The sequence below is a fragment of the Schistocerca serialis genome, chromosome 8 (genome assembly GCF_023864345.2).
Source record: "Schistocerca serialis cubense isolate TAMUIC-IGC-003099 chromosome 8, iqSchSeri2.2, whole genome shotgun sequence".
Lineage (NCBI taxonomy): Eukaryota > Metazoa > Arthropoda > Insecta > Orthoptera > Acrididae > Schistocerca > Schistocerca serialis.
Window position 1 is genome coordinate 222,420,740 of NC_064645.1, and position 6,917 is coordinate 222,427,656.

Sequence of the window (6,917 nt, forward strand, 5' to 3'; positions counted from 1 at the left end):
AGTTCAGCATACCTAAGTTCAGTGGAATATAGAAAAGTAATTTGTAATACATTGTTAATTCTTCAGTTACAGAGTTACATAGCAAGAAAAATTCCATTTTCTTAAAATTAAACGGTAGCTATATTTCATTGGTTATGTGACACCTTATACCTTGAAGTAGAAGGACGATTACCATTTGATATGCATTATTTTTAAATTAAATAAATTATTTTAATCTCTTAATAGTTATATCTGCCTTGAAAATGGAAATTTGTGATACTTCCCAATAGCTTCTGTTTCAAAATGTATTTAACTTGTAACTTATTTTTGATAGTAATTCTGCTTAGTCGGACAGTCCACAGGTATACGCCTGCTTCATAGTGACGAACGGCACAATATTCCGTTGTCAATCATGTCGCCATTATCAAGTGCGCTGACGAATTGACCTCCAGGAGACTAATGAGCAACTTATATCAGTCCCTCCCTCCCCCCCCCCCCCCGTCCTACGCAAAATGTTCTGCACATGGAATAAATTTCTTTTATTTCACGTCTATGGTCACGAACCTGAAGGTCCTTACACTACCGGTTTCTGTCATCAATGACCATCTTCAGATATGCAGCAAAATATGGGAAAAAAATACAACTGGCTGATTCTCTACAGCTTAAAAGAGTAAAATAAACCACGATGAAAAATATTACTTACATACATGTGAAAGTTATACGCTTGAAATAAGACGAGGCATGCCTATTTTATAAAACCATGTCCTAATATACTGGATGCACCGTGGCATCGTCAAATGCTAAACACAAAATCACCACAACATCGTCACATATATATGAATATTAGCTTACACAAGAGTCATCTTGTCAGCAGCACTACTGTTCAAAACAAATTGCCATACAGTAGCCATGAAATGTTTGCATTATAAGTCGCCAGTTGTCGCTGCTGTAGGCGTACGTATATTCTTCAGTGATAATTGTACATTGTAAAATAAAAAGAGGGATACAATCAGTAAAGCCTGCAGGGGACTTTGTAAAAGTCATTACAGTAATAAAATGCAGTTTATTAAAAACAAAAAAGTAGATTGTTCAAAAGGTAAAAGTGACAATAATTCAGATACGCTCTAGTGGAGATATTTTAGATAATGACATAAATAATAAACAGCTTTCCGAGTACACAGAATAGTATAAAAATTATAACAACAAAAAAATATTTGAAGAAGTCAAAGGAATGAAAACGGATTGTCACATATAATCAGCGCCCTCTTTTGGCGCTAATGGCACAACGTCGCATAGGCAAGAAATGGTTGAAGGAACGTGACCGCCAAAGACCCCCTGCGGCATGCTGCTTCAAGAAAAGAATGATAAAACCCTATACAAGTGCATGAACAAAATTAACTAGCTAATGAAGTATATTGTATAAACAGAGAAAGGACAAGAAAACAGTAGAGTTATGGACACAATGTAAGAAAACGAAGTAAATTAGTAAAGCACGAAACTTCCTGGCAGATTCAAACTGTGTGCCCGATCGAGACTCGAACTCGGGACCTTTGCCTTTCGCGGGCAAGTGCTCTACCAACTGAGCTACCGAAGCACGACTCACGCCCGGTACTCACAGCTTTCCTTCTGCCAGTACCTCGTCTCCTACCTTCCAAACTTTACAGAAGCTCTCCTGCGAACCTGGCAAAACTAGCACTCCTGAAAGAAAGGATATTGCGGAGACATGGCTTACCCACAGCCTGGGGGATGTTTCCAGAATGAGATTTTCACTCTGCAGCGGAGTGTGCGCTACCAGGTTCGCAGGAAAGCTTCTGTAAAGTTTGGAAGGTAGGAGACGAGGTACTGGCAGAAGTAAAGCTGTGAGTACCGGCCGTGAGTCGTGCTTCGGTAGCTCAGTTGGTAGAGCACTTGCCCGCGAAAGGCAAAGGTCCCGAGTTCGAGTCTCGGTCGGGGACACAGTTTTAATCTGCCAGGAAGTTTCATATCAGCGCACACTCCGCTTCAGAGTGAAAATCTCATTCTGGAAACATCCCCCAGGCTGTGGCTAAGCCATGTCTCCGCAATATCCTTTCTTTCAGGAGTGCTAGTTCTGCCAGGTTCGCAGGAGAGCTTCTGTAAAGTTTGGAAGGTAGGAGACGAGATACTGGCAGAAGTAAAGCTGTGAGTACCGGGTGTGAGTCGTGCTTCGGTAGCTCAGTTGGTAGAGCACTTGCCCGCGAAAGGCAAAGGTCCCGAGTTCGAGTCTCGGTCGGGCACAAAGTTTTAATCTGCCAGGAAGTTTCATATCAGCGCACACTCCGCTGCAGAGTGAAAATCTCATTCTAGTAAAGCACGCTTTACCAGATGAAGCCATAAGCAATATATATACTCGTAGGATAGAATCATTGTGTCACCCTTGACCATCGCCTTTCCCAGAGCCCACCATCTCCAGCCAGTCCAAGCCATGGCATGCTCCCAACTCCGCCTCCTCAAACTTCTCTCTGGCTGCATGTGGGGTTTGAACCCTTCCACTGTCCTCCACACTTATAAGTCCCTCATCTGCCCCAACCTCTGTTATGCCCATCCCGCCTGGATCTCCGCCCCTCCTAACTACTACAAGTCCCTTCAAATCCTGAAACACCATGCACTCCGCCTCGCCTATCGCATCTACCTCCCATCCCCCACGTGTCTCCCCTATAATTCCTTTAATTCCTTTCCCACACCTCCTCCTTTTCCTTGAAGAGACACAGATCCTTTAACGGTCCCGTAATCTTGATCCCCCTCACCCGCTTCTCTCTCCCAACCTTTTCACCCCAATCCACTGCCACACCTGTACTCCTGCATCCCACCCGCTCTCCATCTTACCACCCTCCATAGCTGTGTCCAAGGTGGCTTCCGCCAACGCCCCTCCTGGATGATGCCCTTGTCCCCTCCATCTTCCCCTTCGGGGATTTGATCCTCCCCTTCATCCTCCTGAGCTCTTCCTCCAGGGCTCCCTCTTTCCCATCTCTCCCCCCAAACTTCCTTCCCCCTCCTCTCTCCTCAGGCTTCCACATACGGTCCTACCCTCTCCTCTCCTCCTCACTTCCTCTCTCCAATTGGTGTCCTCCCCACCTCCCCCCCACCCTCCTCTATTCCCGGTGGCAGTCCCCCCTTTTTGTGCAATTGTGTGTGCAGTGCATCAAAGATCATCGTCAATGATTTCTGTGCAGTGTTTCTCCGTTCCAGTGCAACTGTGTCTCTTCAGTGTCCTCCACCATCCGACAGTTTACTCATTGTGCTTTCGTGTACGGTTGCACTTGCTTATGCAATTCAGTGTCTGCAGTTCGAACGTCTTCATTATTATCATTATGTGTGTCACCTGTTGTTTTATATTCATATTTTCTGTATATCTCTCTACATTTTATCTGTTCTATGGTTTTCTGTGGCCAGAGAGCAGCGTAGATAGGCCACTGCTGGCCTACCTTTTGTACAAGGTATTAAAATAACAATAACTTTGCCATGACATTTACGCTTCCTTTCAAACTATAACCTAGCCTTGTTCCCTCCCCTCCCCTGGGCCCCATTTTCCCTCTTCCCTCCTTCTCCCAGAGCGGATTTTTCTTCTTTCCTCTCTGAGTCCCGGCACACCCTCCTCGACTGCTTCCCTCCCACGTCCTTCCCTCCCCGACCCTCTTCGGAGCGCCCCCCACCCATCTCCCTCCCCTCCCTCCCTTCTTCCCTTCTCCCCCCCTCTCCCCCTCTTTTGCCCTTCTTGCCTCCTCCCTCGTCTGTATGCCCCTGTATCCTCTCTGTTTGCTCATCGCCATCAGTGTACTATGTCAGTTTTGTGTTTGGTGCTGTGCGTCAAGAACTGTGGATTTAATTGTGTGCTGGACTTGTACATAGTGTTATTGTCAGCGATTGTTATGTGTTACGCCGAACGTCAATACTTTTCTGATCCAGTGTGTGGTTCTGTTTCATGTGCACTAATTTTTTACAGTTCTTATCTCCATTTTACAGTCACCCCCCCCCTTTTTGTCTGTTCTCTTCCATGATGTTCCTCCCCTTTTTTGTATCAATGTATGCCATATTCTCTTCTCTATGTTATTTTAAATGTCTTCTATTGTATGATTAATGTCCTTTGGCTGAAGAGCAGAGCACATACTGCTGCCAGCCCACCCCAGATGGGACATTGAAATACGATAGAGGAAAAAAAAATCGATCAGTGACAAAAGTAGAGCATTAGCAAACAAATAAAAGTAGACTGTTTTTTTAACTTCTGCTTTTTCGCTGTATCAATTTCAAGCTGTTCTAACGAATTAAGGGCACGGCGTCTTTCCTCCATATGGAGAATACGTATACTATTCTAAAAAGTTCAGTGCTCTTCTCGTCAAACTTCTGACTAATCAATTCTAACGACTCTCGCAGGGGTACCTTCGTAAACAAGGATACGAGGTCAAAACTCCAACTTGAAGCTATCAAGGCGTTTAACAAAATCCACGGAATTACGGATGTGATGAGGGCATTTACCCACATAAGGACTTAATATTCCCGTCAGGTATTCAGCCAACAAATATGTAGGTGCCCTGATGTTACTGACAATGGGGCGTAATGATATCCCCTCTGCCATATCCCTAAGGGGACCCATTACGCGCCTGACGTTGGGGCTCCCAACTACCAGTAAGAGAGGGGAAGAAAACCAATGTGCACTCCGTGTGCATACCGGGGGGAGTCATTCCAGATGTGGAAAGGGTCCTTCCGGATGCCATGAAGGGTACAGGGTGCACCCATCTGCAGGTGGTCGCTCATGTCGGCACCAATGATGTGTGTCGCTATGGATCAGAGGAAATCCTCTCTGGCTTCCGGCGGCTATCTGATTTGGTGAACACTGCCAGTCTCGCTAGCGGGATGAAAGCAGAGCTCACCATCTGCAGCATCGTCGACAGAACTGACTGTGGACCTTTGATACAGAGCCGAGTGGAGAGTCTGAAACAGAGGCTGAGACGGTTCTGCGACCGTGTGGGCTGCAGATTCCTCGACTTGCGCCATAGGGTGGTGGGGTTTCGGGTTCCGCTGGATAGGTCAGGAGTCCACTACACGCAGCAAGCGGCTACATGGGTAGCAGGGGTTGTGTGGCGTGGACTGGGCGATTTTTTAGGTTAGATGGCCTCGGGCAAGTACAGAAAGGGCAACAGCCTCAACGGGTGCGGGGCCAAGTCAGGACATGCGGGGACCAAGCAGCAATCGGTATTGTAATTGTAAACTGTCGAAGCTGCATTGGTAAAGCATCGGAACTTCAAGCGCTGATAGAAAGCACCGAAGCTGAAATCGTTATAGGTACAGAAAGCTGGCTGAAGCCAGAGATAAATTCAGCCGAAATTTTTACAAAGGCACAGACGGTGTTTAGAAAGGATAGATTGCATGCAACCGGTGGTGGCGTGTTTGTCGCTGTTAGTAGTAGTTTATCCTGTAGTGAAGTAGAAGAGGATAGTTCCTGTGAAATATTATGGGTGGAGGTTACACTCAACAACCGAGCTAGGTTAATAATTGGCTTCTTTTACCGACCTCCTGACTTAGCAGCGTTAGTGGCAGAACAACTGAGAGAAAATTTGGAATACATTTCACATAAATTTTCTCAGCATGTTATAGTCTTAGGTGGAGATTTCAATTTACCAGATGTAGACTGGGACACTCAGATGTTTAGGACAGGTGGTAGGGACAGAGCATCGAGTGACATTATACTGAGTGCACTATCCGAAAATTACCTCGAGCAATTTAACAGAGAACCGACTCTTGGAGATAACATCTTGGACCTACTGATAACAAACAGACCCAAACTTCTCGACTCTGTAAGTGCAGAACAGGGAATCAGTGATCATAAGGCCGTTACAGCATCCCTGAATATGGAAGTTAATAGGAATATAAAAAAAGTGAGGAAGTTTTATTTGTTCGGCAAGAGTAACAGAAGGCAGATTTCAGACTACCTAACAGATCAAAACGAAAATTTCTGTACCGACACTGACAATGTTGAGTGTTCATGGAAAAAGTTTAAGGCAATTGTAAAATACGTTTTACACAGGTACGTGCCGAGTAGAACTGTGATGGACGGGAAAAACCCACCGTGGTTTAACAACAAAGTTAGGAAACTACTGCGAAAGCAAAGAGAGCTTCACTCCAAGTTTAAACGCAGCCAAAACCTCTCAGACAAACAGAACCTAAACGATGTCAAAGTTAGCGTAAGGAGGGCTATGCGTGAATCGTTCAGTGAATTCGAAAGTAACATTCTATGTACCGACTTGACAGAAAATCCTAGGAAGTTCTGGTCTTACGTTAAATCAGTAAGTGGATCGAAACAGTATATCCAGACACTCCGGGATGATGATGGCATTGAAACAGAGGATGACACGCGTAAAGCTGAAATACTAAACACCTTTTTTCAAAGCTGTTTCACAGAGGAAGACCGTACAGCAGTTCCTTCTCTAAATCCTCGCACAAACGAAAAAATGGCTGACATCGAAATAAGTGTCCAAGGAATAGAAAAGCAACTGGAATCACTCAACAGGAAAGTCCACTGGACCTGACGGGATACCAATTCGTTTCTACACAGAGTACGCGAAAGAACTTGCCCCCCTTCTAACAGCCGTGTATCGCAAGTCTCTAGAGGAACGGAAGGTTCCAAATGATTGGAAAAGAGCACAGGTAGTACCAGTCTTCAAGAAGGATCGTCGAGCAGATGCGCAAAACTATAGACCTATATCTCTGACGTCGATCTGTTGTAGAATTTTAGAACATGTTTTTTGCTCGCGTATCATGTCGTTTTTGGAAACCCAGAATCTACTCTGTAGGAATCAACATGGATTCCGGAAACAGCGATCGTGTGAGACCCAACTCGCTTTATTTGTTCATGAGACCCCGAAAATATTAGATACAGGCTCCCAGATAGATGCTATGTTCCTTGACTTCCGGAAGGCGTTCGA

At 45.1% G+C, this 6,917-nt stretch overlaps 1 non-coding gene across 1 annotated transcript; it reads left to right on the forward strand.

The window, feature by feature from the left end:
• The first annotated feature begins 1,860 nt into the window (after positions 1-1,860).
• Positions 1,861-1,935, forward strand: Trnas-cga (transfer RNA serine (anticodon CGA)). The gene has a single exon. It is a non-coding gene; the product is annotated as a tRNA-Ser (tRNA).
• The last annotated feature ends 4,982 nt before the right edge of the window (positions 1,936-6,917 follow it).